The 15,177-nt window shown below is 42.3% G+C and overlaps 1 protein-coding gene across 2 annotated transcripts in view; it reads left to right on the top strand.

The window, feature by feature from the left end:
- The first annotated feature begins 1,805 nt into the window (after positions 1–1,805).
- tmem108 (transmembrane protein 108) overlaps positions 1,806–15,177 on the top strand; it is a 59,113-nt gene continuing 45,741 nt past the window's right edge. The window contains exon 1 of one of the 2 annotated variants that reach the window (XM_031836071.1): positions 1,806–2,118. The gene's annotated coding sequence lies outside the window, so the exon portion shown is untranslated. The remainder of the gene's footprint in view (positions 2,119–15,177) is intronic. The other variant, XM_031836069.1, reaches the window with a different exon arrangement.

Genomic DNA, 15,177 nt, shown 5'->3' with positions numbered 1-15,177 from the left:
ATACTATTGTTTGTATTTTTATTCCCTTGCCTGTTTGTCTGCGAGCCAATGCCACAGATGTTAGAAAATTGAGACAAGATATGTGCGTAGTAAAATTGAGTTGGTTGATGTGTATGATAATGGATGTGATTTAGTGAGAGTGTGTACGATGTCTGTAGAAGAGTAAGACTATAATGTGTGCTGTCCAAATAAATAATAACTCTGCCAATTTGCATGGTTAAGTGTCTATGTGTGTAACATGTAGTGAGTATAGCCTTAATATTCATGATGATAATTGTAATCCATATCATATCACCGTCATAGTTGCATCATAATTACTTTTAACATCATTGAAAAACACATCCCAGCATTTCCATAGTAATTGATGTTTCACATGATCATGAAAGATACCTTGCATTGCTCTAGAGACGGCTTCACGACAGTACAAATGTTTTCTGTACAATATGTTATTATTCCCCAATGCCCCTATTCTGGTATCTTCCCCTTGCTTGTCGTATACATATTTAAACTTGTAGACAAATACATAAAGAATATATACAAATGAAAAACATATTAAATTATGAAACAGTTCTCGACAATAGAGAGTGAGAAGAGAGAGCGAGATCAGGTGTGTGTGTATGTATAAGTCCGTATGTGTAAGCGAGCATGTAATTGAGTACGTGTATGTTCATATCCACTTCATAGTGGTCAGATATTTTTTACAGTTCCCATACTTTCTTTTTTTCGTAACCCGAAGTCCCTGTAGAATTTAGTACAGCCATGGTGTTATGGAGCTGTCTTGGAATAGCTGTCCATCTATGAAGAGTTTGTCCACAATGAGAAAGGCTTACTCTTCTCCCTCTGTTGCCTTTGTACCGGATACAGTCTCTTACGACGTTCATTTATCTACCTTGGAAATTGGTCATTGAAACCGAATTTGGTCCCTTTAAGCTCCCCTCACCTGCTTTTGATCAGCTCCTTTTGTTGGTAGTGTTCAAATTTTGTGATGATTGGTCGGGGACCCTTGGTCTTGTCGCTCTGAGTTCCAATCCACACAAAAAAATGGAACACAAACTTGCAGTCCCAACCGTAAAGGCTAACTGCGTCATAGAATCCTTAGCAACAAAACTTTAGTTCTTAGATTTGTTTGTCTTGGATTTGTTTTACATTGAATGCCCTTCTTTTCTGGGCCTAAACCCAAACACTGAAGAAATTATTGTCTACATTAAATAATTAAATTTTGGCCATGAAACTACTGTCATATGTAGGAATGAATATTAATATTTGATACAATTTGACATTTTTGAGGGGTTTTTTACACCTTAAAATACCTTATGGGTAAAACCACATAATGGCAGATTGGTATAAGATACAGTATCTGCTCTGTTGTCAGGGCACATGTTGACAAGATGCTGGGGAATATATGGACCAGCTGAGCATTTGTGAACTAGGCGTTTTGTTATATTTCAGTCTTCTGTGATGTATATAAAGTGTAACATTGGGTTGCAAACTTACATTTCAACTCTACCATACATGGTACATATGTATTTAATTTAAACCCATAACCATGTGTGTGATGTGTATACTTTTGTCTCAAAGTAGATTTGTTAAAGAATACCAAGTAACGCTCTGTGTGGACCCCTGTTTAAGCCACAGGTTAATGGGACAATTCATGCTTATCCGCAGGAGCCCCTAATCTGAGTCCGGACCAAAAAGCTGTGCCTGACGTTGCAGCAATATGTCCTCATTAAAATTCCGCGGCTGTACTCACACCACGAAAATCCAACAGTCATTTAGTTCCTTGTGCACCCGCACAGTAGCCTAATCACATATGATGCGCCTCATATTTGCGAAGCCTGTTACCTCCACCAAGTGGTTATTTGCTAGCGTTGTCAGGTCCAAGGATTTCAGTGGAGGCATCCCCGCCATCCTATTGTGTTGAAAAAAACTGAATTGCTCCTCCTGGGCAGCAACATAGAGCTCCCTCGGATTGAACATGGAGCTCATGTGACTTTCTGGTTCGGAACCAGACACGTGCGCGCGGTTTGTGTGACTGGAATGGTGACACAGCGGCTTTTGGGGATTCATTTGACTGGGATACGCGGAGTGCCCGACGTACCGACGCACCTTGTGTAATAGGTAAGCGGAATCATTTGTGTGGCCCCTAGGCTCTTATTTGCTCAAATTGTAACACGTTTCGTGCATTCGTGAGTCGATAGTCGATATATGCATCACTGGGTTACTAACCTCTTGTGTAGATGTAGCTACTCTGGCGTTTGTTGTTACATTGTTACTACCGCGGTACAGTTATTTTCGCGCGCGTAGCCCTATGTGAGTGCGATTGTCTGCGACTCTTGAATGTTTTCAGGAGACTCACTCTATCGGAGTAATGATATCAATAGGCCTCCAGGCTACTCGGGCAACTCTGTCTAATCAAATTAATAACCCATTCATCAGCTATTAATTACAGTTCACGGTTGTGAGAGCCAAGGGAATACAATACACGAGTCATGGTTTAGAAACAAAGACGCTCAATAACTGGCTAAAATTCAAATTGTTGAGTTACTGTATCTGACTGTGGTGGTGTTGCGGTTCTATTTCTAGTAGACTGTTGCAGCACTTGGCCTGTGGGAAGACGAACCTGATGTTCCACAGTATGAAAATAATTGGGGAGAGATACTGTAAAAGTACTGTACATTCCTGTTAAAAAGGATGCAGAGCAAACAATTGTGGGTATATTTCCACCATCATCAAATGCAATCGAACCATTTTATGTCGTATCATTGCCATTTCTTAGCCAAGTTAGGGATTCATCCATGCACGTGGCGACTTTGGGAGGTGGGGGGCACATGGACGTTTTCGTAATTGACCCTGAACTAATGACCAACCGGTGGTCTCAAGTATACACTGAATGGCGGACCTAAAACCCAACAGGGGTGGTGACAACCTACAGTAAGCTCTAAAAGTATTGGGACAGTGCCTCTTTTTGTTGTTTTGGCTGTGTACCCCAGCACTTGGGATTTGAAAATAATAAAATGACTATAAGGTTAAAGTGCTTTCATTTCAGGGTATTTTCACCCATGTTGGGTGAACGTTTAGAAGTTACAGCATTTTTTTTATACATAGTCAACCCATTTTAGGGGACCAAAAATATTGGGACAAATTCATTCATCTGTATTAAAATAGTAACAAGTTATGTATTTGGTCCCATATTCATGGCATACAATGACTGCATCAAGATTGTGAATACACATTTGTTAGATGATGCATTTGCTGTTTGTTTTGGTTGTGTCTCAGATTATTTTGTGCCCAAAATAATTGAATGGTCAATAATGTATTAATTTCTGATGGGCACAAAATAATCTGAAACGCAACCAAAACAAGCAGCAAATGCATCCAGCAAATGTATAGTAACAAGCTTGATGTAGTCATTGCGTGCTTTGAATATGGGACCAAATACGTAACTTTCTACTGCTTTAATACACATAAGTGAATTTGTCCCAATACCTTTGTCATTGTCCCAATACTTTTGGAGCTCGCTTGTAGGTCATGTTTACTGAACCCTGAACCATATTCATCATAACAATTAACACTTCATCTAATCTCGTCCCCAGGATATTGCATTTGGGCGAAAGTGTCTGGGAACGAGATTACACTTCATCAAACAGACTGTTTTACCACTTGACCTCTATTTCCATGTTGTAATCCGTCCATTGTTGTTGTAGTTGACTGGTTATGGAATGTATTATTCATGAAAACTACTGTGTATGTGAAACTGAGAAACCATTGAGAATTAAGACATGGCAGAGACAGCAAGTACATTTTTCTTCCATTAAAGGGTAAATTCCCGCAGGACCGATGGAAGTGCATTATAAGCGGCACTCTCTTAAACAGCAAGACGATTATCTTCTCCCTCACATTGAAGACCTTTTTAGCTGGAAACTTTGGCTTTGTTTCCTCAGCAACAGTGAGGTAGTAAATTGTGTAGTTGTTAAGTGCGTGTTAATTGAGCCTGCTGGTCACTCTTACCATTGTGATTGGAATATTGGTCCCCAGTTCTCCACAGAACCCCCCCCCCCCCCCACCCACCCACCCCACCCACCCTCTTTGTTCTGTGGATAATCCTCCACTGCTGTGTGCGGGGGAAGGGGCGGGGTCATTAAGGGGCATTGACATCTGTAACTGACAGCTTTCTTGGGGTCCATCTGACATGCTGTATGTGGATCTCAGAGACTGGTTAGTGAAATACACAAAGGACGCATCCAATCCAAGGGACTAAGTAAACAAAATAACCCGCAGGATGGCAGTCTCTTTAGAATTTAGATTGTCTGTCACCCTTGATGAGTTAGCTACATGAATTTGTCAAGTCAAAATGAACTGTTTTAGTACTGATCTAGGTTGTCCGAGATAAAGACCAAATGCTGTCATTGTTTACCATGGACAAAGAACTAGAACCAAAATGTTGTGACTGGCTTTTATTCAACCCCAATGTTATGCTGTCCTAACTGGAGGAGTGACATGTAGAGGACATGAACCATTCCATCTGGGAGATTTATGGGTTATCCCGGTCCAATCCCCCATGATCCTTTCTGATGTGCTTGTGATGGAGGGCAGACCTGGGAAAGTGTATCGACTGTCTGGTATTGACAGCAACTGCCTCCCACTTTATAGACCTATCTGTCTTCTCTCATCTAGAGGAGCGTCAGGGGACCAGTGGTTGGACATCCTGCGGTCTTATCAAAATTGTCAGGAAAAGTCTGCAGCAGTAAAAAACACCCGGAAAGTATCTACTTTCCCATCCAAAACAAACAAAATCCAACAAAATTATCAGGGATGGTTCAGGAAAAGGAAAAATCTGGTGTCTGGCTCTGGGTTGTTGAGAAATACAGTAGTAGCGAAGCTCTGTGATTGCAAGACCGTGTGAAAGTGTTGGAATGTAGGCTAGTCAGGGCACCAGGCTACATAACAGTTCCACAAGAGCCCCCATGACTGGCGGAGCATGGTACGACTAGGCCTTACAGCATGAGGTGGAATTTACCCCCCTGAGTAAATGTGGCCCCCGCAAACTATACATGCTCAGGGTAGACTTAGAACTCACTACCTCTAGCGCTGACAAAAGCACCATGCTGGAAAAACAGGATTTCATAGAACAAGAGAGGGAAGGAAAAAACAGCCACCTGCTTCTCCTTTCCTCCATTTTCTAAATGTCACACAGCATTAGCGACTAGCGATGCACTTTCAGACTCGGCTGCCTTAGAAATGAGTTTCGTTTAAGCCGAAAGAGTTGAGGGTTCACACACAAGAACCGCAGGAGTTGGTGACACGCTGAAGACTGTTTGTTTGGAACAGCGAAAGCGCTCTATTCGAACCAGGAAGAAAAGTACATTTCCCCCTTAGCCACTTATGATCCTATCAGCTATAGAGAGCGCTCCCATAGGAGATGGAGGAGCGTTGGCCAGCCAAGCAGAGCGGTTAGCCTCGCAAAAAAATGGCTCTCAATGGTGGTGACATTTCAAAAGCCATTACACTGTATAGAGACCAGTATCAGACTGAGGTCTGTCTGTGCATTGGGGGGTATCTGAGTGAACAGTGATATACCAACCACCGGACGCTTTAGGAACACAAAAGGCCAGGCCAGTGCTAGCAGAGGCCCCAGCTACACAATCACATCAGCAACTACAGGAAAAGCAGTGGTAATAGATAAGTAGCCATTATGTTGATTAAAGGGCCCGATGGGCACAGGGAGATAAGAGCGCAGGCAGCGGCCGGCCAAGCATGAAGACGACGTGTTTACATTGGGAATTCCTTACATTCCTCGGCTGCAGCCACGTCGATCCGATTCTACACCTCCACCCACTGACGCTCGGGTTGTTCATCCCCTGTGACAATGGGGTCCCCCAGGAGGAAGTGGCAGGGTCCTCTCTGGCCAACTTCAATGTGACAACAAGCTGGTCTTATGATCCTCTCTAACTTCCAATGGAAGCTCGGCTAAGTCATCTTGCGAAAGCACCCCTAGGTTAGAGAATATCTTCTTCATATGTTTTCAGTCTCTAAGGAAGTATCAGCAGCAGGTTGAAGTGATTGTGCCTTTAATTCCTCATACATCCTGTTTACTGCTTTTCAGCATGGTTGGCTGATCTTACTCTCCACAAAACACAAAAACAAGAGCTGGCTTAGATATTTAACCTGCTTATGTCAAACTCCCAGATGATCCCCAGTCCCTCTGGAGACTAAGGACCAGTAATTCCCAGTGGATTTCAACAGGTTTGGACGGTTATCTCAAAGAGCTGTGCTCAAGCCTATAAGACTATTGGCCAAGACAGTCAACAGATACTGTATATTTTCTAATCTAGCCTACATAAGGACTTTCAAAGCCAGAGTCCTTAGTTACATACATTTTTTGACTTATTCATTCATTATATACAGTGCATTCGGAAAGTATTCAGACCCCTTCCCTTTTTCCACATTTGTTACATTACAGCCTTATTCTAAAATAGATTAAATTATGTTTTCCTTATCAATCTCCACACAATACCCCATAATGACAGAGTAAGTGAAAACAGGTTTATATATATTTTTTTTAAATGTTAAAAAATATATATTTAAAAAACTGAAATACCTTATTTACATAAGTAAATTTGCCATGAGACTCAAAATTGAGCTCAGGTGCATCCTCTTTCCATTGATCCAACTTGATTGGAGTCCACCTGTGAAATTAAATTGATTGGACATGATTTGTAAAGGCACACACCTGTCTATATACAGTTGACAGTGCATGTCAGAGCAAAAACCAAGCCATGAGGTCGAAGGAATTGTCCGTAGAGCTCCGAGACAGGGTTGTGTTGAGGCACAGATCTGGGGAAGGGTACCAAAAAATGTCTGCAGCATTGAAGGTCCCCAAGAACGCAGTGGCTTCCAACATTCCTAAATGGAAGAAGCTTGGAACCACCAAGACTCTTCGTAGAGCTGGCCGTCCGGCCATACTGAGCAATCGGGGGACAAGGGCCTTGGTCAGAGAGGTGACCAAGAACCCAAAGATCACTCTGACAGAGCTCAAGAGTTTCTCTGTGGAGATGGGACAACCATCTCTGCAGCACTCCACCAATTAGGACTTTATGGTGGAGTGGCCAGACGGAAGCCACTCCTCAGGAAAAGCACATGGCCACCTGCTTGGAGTTTGTCAAAAGGCACCTAAAGGACTCTGACCATGAGAAACAAGATTCTCTGAACTCTTTGGCCTGAATGCCAAGCGTCATATCTGGAGGAAACCTGGCACCGTCCCTACTGTGAAGCATGGTGATGGCAGCATCATGCTGTGGGGTTGTTTTTCAGCAGCAGGAACTTGGAGACTAGTCAGTGTCGAGGCAAAGATGAATGGAGCAAAGTACAGAGAGATCCTTGATGAAAACCTGCTCCAGAGCGCTCAGGACCTCAGACTGGGGTGAAGGTTCCCCTTCCAACAGGACAACGACCTTAAGCACACAGCCAAGACAACGCAGGAGTGGCTTCGGGACAAGTCTCTGAATTTCCTTGAATGGCCCAGCCAGAGTGCTCCGCATCCAACCTGACAGAGCTTGAGAGGATCTGCAGAAAACAATGGGAGAAACTGCCCAAATACAGGTGTGCCAAGCTTGTAGCATCATACCCAAGAAGACGCGAGGCTGTAATCACAAAGGTGCTTCAACAAAGTACTAAGGGTCTGAGTACTGATGTAAATGTGATATTTCTGTTTTTTAATACATTTGCAAACATTTCTAAATTTGAGCTTTTTCATTGTGGGGTATTGTGTGTAGATTGTTGAGGGTAAAAAAACTATTTAGTTTTTCACAATTGTTAACACACATTTGCTGGAACTACATCTCAGGTACTCAACTCTAAACACACAACATTTAGCTAATTTCCACAAGCCCCAAAGTCATCTTGCAAAATGAAACACAGCAATCAAAATCATGTCCTCCCTGCATACAAATGAGACACACACATCAAATGAATCTAACTTAGTGACGAACGAGATCACACTAATGTGACATACTCAAAACCTGTTTCAGTGTAAAGACTAAGATTGTTGTTATACTGTATATTGTTTCTGTGTACTCAAACAAGGAACGCAATATTTCAACCTGACTCAGTACATGTCAAACAGCAAACATACAGTAAATATATTTAGCATATGCAAAAGAACTACTGTACGTTAGATCAATTGTACGGAATAGATAAAGAAACTGTCAAAATACTCCATTGCGAAAAAACTAAATCAGTGTTGGAAAAAGGACCCAATTGTCATAACTTGAGTAAAAGTAAAGATACCTTAATAGAAAATGACTCAAGTAAAAGTGAAAGTCACCCACTAAAATACTACTTGAGTACATTACTTTCTTTAGGAAATAAAAGTTGCGAGAAATATTAAATGGTAATGTACAGATTCCCAAATAAACTACTTAAGTAGTACTTTAAAGTATTTTTACTTAATTGTTTTACACCACTGGAAAATCAGTCATGTCTGTTGTTTTGGTCCGGGCCACAGATTTACACCAACATCACAGGCGATATTCTCCTTGGCCAGACAGTTTGGAAAATAGCTTCTGGCATGACTCATCCACCCTTGACAGGACTCTGCTGGAATGTCACCACAGGCCTCCTCCATTGCCTGGAGAAGGGCCATACGTTCATGGGGTTTGCGATCATACACCTTCCTCCGCCATGCTGAAAACTACTCTTCAATGGGGTTGAGAAATGGGGAATATGGGTGGGAGATAGAGAATTGTAAACCTGGGATGGTCATGGGGAACCTGTTGCGGACCTGAGCAGCCCGATGGAAACTCACGTTGTCCCAAATTAGAACATGCATTTGCTGTTCAGGATCACCTGGTCCTCTCTGCTCTGGCTGAAAAATATTGTAATTTAAGATGTTCAGGAAATTAAGGAGATGGGCAGTGTTATATGGTCCAAGGGTGGCATGGCGGTGGAGGACCCCATTGTGGTTCATAGCTGCACATATAGAGACATTTACCCCACGCTGGCCATGTACCGCAATGATAGCGCGTTGACCAATGATGCTCCTTCCTCTCCTCGTCTTCACTAAATTGAATCCAGCCTCATCTATGAGTATGAATTCCTGGGGGATGGGACTTGTATCCAACTCCATGATTCTCTGAAATGACAGTAAATACTGTAATTGCTGTATAGTAGAGTTCACTGGCAACAATGAGTCTAATGTTTCAGAGTGTAATACTAGTTAGTACATTACGTACGTGCACATATTCGTACCGTTTAACCTTCACTCTTTGAAAATTCATGGGACTCTGTAGATTTGCTTAATCCGGAGATGGTGTTTAAGGATGCGGGCTATGGTTGATAGGTTCACTCTGATGTTATGGAACATGGCATAGTTTTCAATAGCCTGTTGTTGGATTTCCCCACAGTCTTATGGCATTATTTTCAACTACCATTTGCCTAATGACAGCCTCCTGTTCATCTGTAAACAGACACGTTCTACCACCAAGTGAGGGTCGTCTTTCAATTCTACAAAAAACCAAATAGCATACAGTTCAGTAAACACTACAGTATACAAGATGAACATGTTACAAAGTAGTTTTGCTCCCAATTTCATACATACAGTAATACATTAAACATTTACTTTGTTTCCCCTTACAGTGTGTATTGGAATCTACGGTCTTTACTGTGCTTTATGTTGTTCTACTGTCAAGTAGTAAAAGTAGTAGAGAGGTCCATTGTATGGAGTACATACAGTTGAAGTCGGAAGTTTACATACACTTAGGTTGGAGTCATTAAAACTCGTTTTTCAACCACTTCAAATTTCTTGTTAACAAACTATAGTTTTGCCAAGTCGGTTAGGACATCTACTTTGTGCATGACACAAGTCATTTTTCCAACAATTGTTTACAGACAGATTATTTCACTGATAGTTCACTGTATCACAATTCCAGTGGCTCAGAAGTTTACATACACTACGTTGACTTTGCCTTTAAACATCTTGGAAAATTCCAGAAAATGTTGTCATGGCTTCAGAAGCTTCTGATACGCTAATTGACATCATTTTAGTCAATTGGAGGTGTACCTCTGGATATATTTCAAGGCCTACCTTCAAACTCAGTACCTCTTTGCTTGACATCATGGGGAAATCAAAAGAAATCAGCCAAGACCTCAGAGAAACATTTTGTAGACCTCCACAAGTTTGGTTCATCGTTGGGAGCAATTTCCAAATGTCTGACGGTACCACGTTTATCTGAACAAACAATACTATGCAAGTATAAACACCATGGGACCATGCAGCTGTCATAACGCTCAGGAAGGACTCATGTTCTGTCGCCTAGAGATGAACATACTTTGGTGCGAAAAGTGCAAATCAATCCCAGAACAACAGCAAAGGACCTTGTGAAGATGCTGGAGGAAACGGGTACAAAAGTATCTATATCCACAGTAAAACGAGTCCTATATCGACGTAACCAGTATCGACATAACCAGAAAGGCCTCTCAGCAAGGAAGAAGCCAGACTACGGTTTGCAACTGCACATGGGGACAAAGATCATACTTTTTGGAGAAATGAAACAAAAATAGAACTGTTTGGTCATTATGACCATTGTTATGTTTGGAGGAAAATGGGGGAGGCTTGCAAGCCGAAGAACACCATCCCAACCGTGAAGCACGGGGTGGCAGCATCATGTTATGGGGGTGCTTTGCTGCAGGAGGGACTGGTGCACTTCACAAAATAGATGGCACCATGAGGATGGAAAATGATGTGGATATATTGAGGCTATATATATTGGATATATCAAGGTATTGGAGTGCCCATCACAAAGCCCTGACCTCAATCCTATAGAAAATGTGTGGGCAGAACAGAAAAAGCGTGTGCGAGCAAGGAAGCCTACAAACCTGACTCGGTTACACCAGCTCGGTTCACCCAACGTATTGTGGGAAGCTTGTGGAAGGCTACCCAAAACATTTGACCCAAGTTAAACAATTTAAAGGCAATGCTACCAAATGCTAATTGAGTGTATGTAAACTTCTGACTCACTGGGAATGTGATGAAGGAAATTAAAGTTTAAATAAGTCACTCTACTATTATTCTGAAATTTCACATTCTTACAATAAAGTGGTGATCCTAGGATTAAATGTCAGGAATTGTAAAAAACTGAGTTTAAATGTATTTGGCTAAGGTGTATGTAATCTACCGACTTCAGTTGTACCTTTTCTCATTTTGGAACATCCGGATGCTATGGTGAAGCGGCTCAGATTGGGCTGCACTCTCTGCCCAGGCTCTCTCAAGGTCAAACCATGGTTGACCACAGTTGCCTGAATTTCATCAGAGATTACTCTCCTTGTTCTTGTTCTTGATCTTGATCTTGATCTTGTTCTTGTTCTTCCTCCACCTTTTTCTGCCAAGTTTGCCTCCATTGTTCTCCAAACACAGGAGTATTCACCTGTGGCCTTTTTATCCAGACCAAAGGTTTGATTGCAAAAGTGAACATTTACACGATTAGTGTTTGCACACGTGAAAGTGATTAATTGGTAATTGAGCTTAGCTTGTTATTAAACAGTGTTGCTTTTCATTTGCTCACAAGATATTTTAGTTGTGAAGGTAGGCGCCAAAGGTAGAGAATTGTGTGTTGTGTTTTGGGAAACGTTTGTTATGGAATTGCAATCCGAGTGTAAAGCGAAACGTATGCCAGTAGTATTGCATATTTGGTGTATGGTTCTGCTAAATGAGTTACTGGTTTGGGTCCTTGTGTCTCATTGGCCAGTTTTAGTTCATAAACAATTAGGAAAACTTTAGTCTGTTTTAGAATTAGGCTGTAATGTAACAACATGTGGGAAAAGTCGAATGGGTCTGAATACTTGCCGAATGCACTGCATACCCATTGATTCTTGAAGAATATAACTTTTGAATGCCCCAGGAGCTTATTTCAACAGTCGTACCACATCAGAACACAAAATATAAGCTTTTTTTATCCCACTGTTTGCAAGCAATGTAAATGTAAACAAACAATGTGTAGTTAAAACTATAATTTCGACATGATGGATGGTGATTCCTGGCATCAATAGCTCTGTCTTATGAGTTTGAGAGTGGTTGCATTTCTCCAGGCCCATCCCTCAGATTTTTACCGAAACAAGTGAGGTGACCACTTTGTTATTGTTTCAATTGAGGTAATTATTTAGCCAGTTTTCAGATTGTCCTGAAATAGTCATGGCCCTTCTTTCTGCTGTCTTCTTCAATGATCATAGAGAGAGTTGTTTTTACGGATCACGTGGACACAATTTGAGTCCAATTTGGTTATTGGAATTTGGCATTCCAGGACATATTGCTAAATCCCCTCAGGGTTACGGGGTGCACAAATCTCTGGTACCCTTTGTACAAGGAAGTCATAAGGCTGGGCTTAACACTAGACTTTATCCCCCAGTTGTCTGAATTTTTCACCAGCTCAGTCTTTGTCACCCAGTTCATTGTTAGTTTGACAGGTGTTGCATGTTTGCCCTGAGAAACTCTAGACTTTTTTTAACCATAGATTCACTACTAAGCTTTGAAGTCAACTTGGTCTCAGAGCATTTCATATTTTTATAGCTGGCTAACGTTAGCTAGGCTAGGGGTTAGGGTTAGGCTTAAGGGTTAAGGCTAGGGGAAGGGTTAGCTAACATGCTAAGTAGTTGCAAAGTAGCTAAAAAAGTAAGTAGTAAGTAGTTGAAAAGTTGCTAATTAGCTAAAATTGTCCGTGATGAGATTAGAACTTGCAGCCTTTGGGTTGCTAGACTTTCGTGTTATACGACCACCCATCCACCTCGACCAGTGTTTTTGCCTTAAGTAACCATCTGTTTTATATAACCATACTAAACGTAACATATCGTATTAATGTGAGTGTCCCGGATTTACGTTTACCGTGTTACCTCTGAGACAGCTTCTCATGGTCAGTAATGGTCAATAATGGCTGCCTAAGTGTGAAAAGTGAAACGGAAAGACATTTGGAGGCATTTGTGAGTGAAGGCACAGCGAGGGCTCGTGTTCAGGATCGACCTGACCTTTTAATGTGGTACAGATGAATAGGACTAATAGGATTATAAAGAGGGCCTGGTGGGTGGAGAGGTGAAGGGGGACACATGCCACTCCTACCCCTGTGCTCTGGCCCAGGATGGTCACCCAGGGTCATGTGATGAAGGGGAACAATGCTGGCCGGTGTCGCCCTCCCGATTTATTGAGGCTGGACTGGGCTCAAGCAGGAGGATTACTCCGACAGACCCACTAATGGTGGACAGGTTGTGACCCCTGTTGACAAGCAGTGCAATTAATGCCCTCATCACCTTTCTAAAGTGGCTTTCAATCTGAAGTTTAAAAAGGGTTAAATGGGCACTTCTGTTTCCTTGTAAACTCCTTTGGATAGATCTCTTTCGAGTGAGCCTGAAATACTGTGGCCGTTATACAAAAGGAACAATATTTCTCTTTTCTCCGCTTTACTTCAGAACATTTAGCTCCTTTTGACAGCAAAACTCAAGCCATAGCAGCGGTGCCCATGCAGGCCGGGCTCATCAGAGACGGGCTAGAGATTAAACCATGCACCATATGCTGAGGAGCCAGCCCAGGGGGACTACTGATTAGTGTGCTCCCATGTCACTGTCGCCTGCTAATCGGTTGGGGGGGTTGAGGAGATGCCCCCCTCTTCCATCTTTACCCTTAGCAGTGTCCTTCCACAAATCCCAGCTTTCATCCTTCCTCCCCAACCCAGCTTTGGCGTTTTAGACCGTTGCCGGTTTTGCTATTGTGGGTTAACTGAGAGTTCCCTGGACTAAAGTGATGATAGCCTGGCTGTCTATAGGATACAGTGGATAATGGTAGCCATTTCTCTTCATAAAACATTCCTTTTCTTCTGACAGTAAGTATATGCTGCTCGTCCTTTCTCTACTACACGTGGCTCATTTCATGATTGAGCAGCCATCTGATTAATTGGCTCAGAAGGAGCAGGCTGATGTTAGCTAGCTAGGGTCACCTAAGGGAAATTAGACGATAGCAGAGGATGAAGGGTACTGAGAGTGCCTGCAAGAATGGCCTGAGCAAAAAGCTCTTCAGGAGAGACAGATTGAGAGGGATGAGGGTCTTCAGAAGGCTGGTTTTAGAAGAGTATCCAGGTTTAGAGATGAGTTTGTTTGGAAACCCAGAGTCTGTCCTGTTTTAATAGTATGGATTATTAACTGTTCTCGTCATGTTATTGCTCTCAATGTATCACTCGGGCTCCCGAGTGGCGTAGTGATCTAAGGCACTGCATCTCAATGCTAGAGGAGACACTACAGACCATGGTTCGATCCTGGGCTGTATTACAACCGGCCTGTGATCGGGAGTCCCATAGTGCGGCGCACAACTGGGTTAAGGGAGGGTTTGGCAGGGGTAGGCCGTCATTGTAAAACAAGAATTTGTTCTTAACTGACTTGCCTAGTTAATTCAAAAGTAGCTGACATTTCACCAAAATCCCTGAATTAGCCACCTTCGCAAGCACAGTACTAGTCAAAGGTTTGGACACAACTACTCAATCCAGTTTTTTTATATATATTTTTTGTATGACTATTTTCTACATTGTAGAATAATAGTGAAGACATCAATACTATGAAATAACACATATGGAATCATGTAGTAACCAAAAAAGTGCTAAACAAATCAAAATATATTTTAGATTTTAGATTCTTCAAAGTAGCCACCCTTTGCCTTGATGACAATTTTGCACACTCTCGGCAGTCAATCAACCAGCTTCACCTGGAATGCTTTTCCAACAGTCTTGAAGTTCCCACATGCTGAGCACTTGTTGGCTGCTTTTCCTTCACAGAGGTCCAACTCATCCCAAACCATCTCAATTGGGATGAAGTCGGGTGATTGTGGAGGCCAGGTCATCTGATGCAGCATTCCATCACTCTCCTTGGTCAAATAGCCCTTACACAGTCTGGAGGTGTGTTGGGTCATTGTCCTGTTGAAAAAAAATGATAGTCCCACTAAGCGCAAACCAGATGGGATGGCGTATCGCTGCAGAATGCTGTGGGAGCCATGCTGGTTAAGTGTGCCTTGAATAATAAATAAATCACAGACAGTGTAACCAGCAAAGCACCCCCACACCATCACACCTTCTCCTCTGTGCTTTATGGTGGGAACCACACATGCGGAGATCATCCGTTCACCTACTCTGCGTCTCACAAAGACACGGCAGT

Source organism: Oncorhynchus kisutch, linkage group LG11, assembly GCF_002021735.2.
Source record: "Oncorhynchus kisutch isolate 150728-3 linkage group LG11, Okis_V2, whole genome shotgun sequence".
Taxonomy (NCBI): domain Eukaryota; kingdom Metazoa; phylum Chordata; class Actinopteri; order Salmoniformes; family Salmonidae; genus Oncorhynchus; species Oncorhynchus kisutch.
The sequence above is the reverse complement of the archived record's forward strand: the minus strand, read 5'-3'. Positions and strand labels throughout refer to the sequence as shown.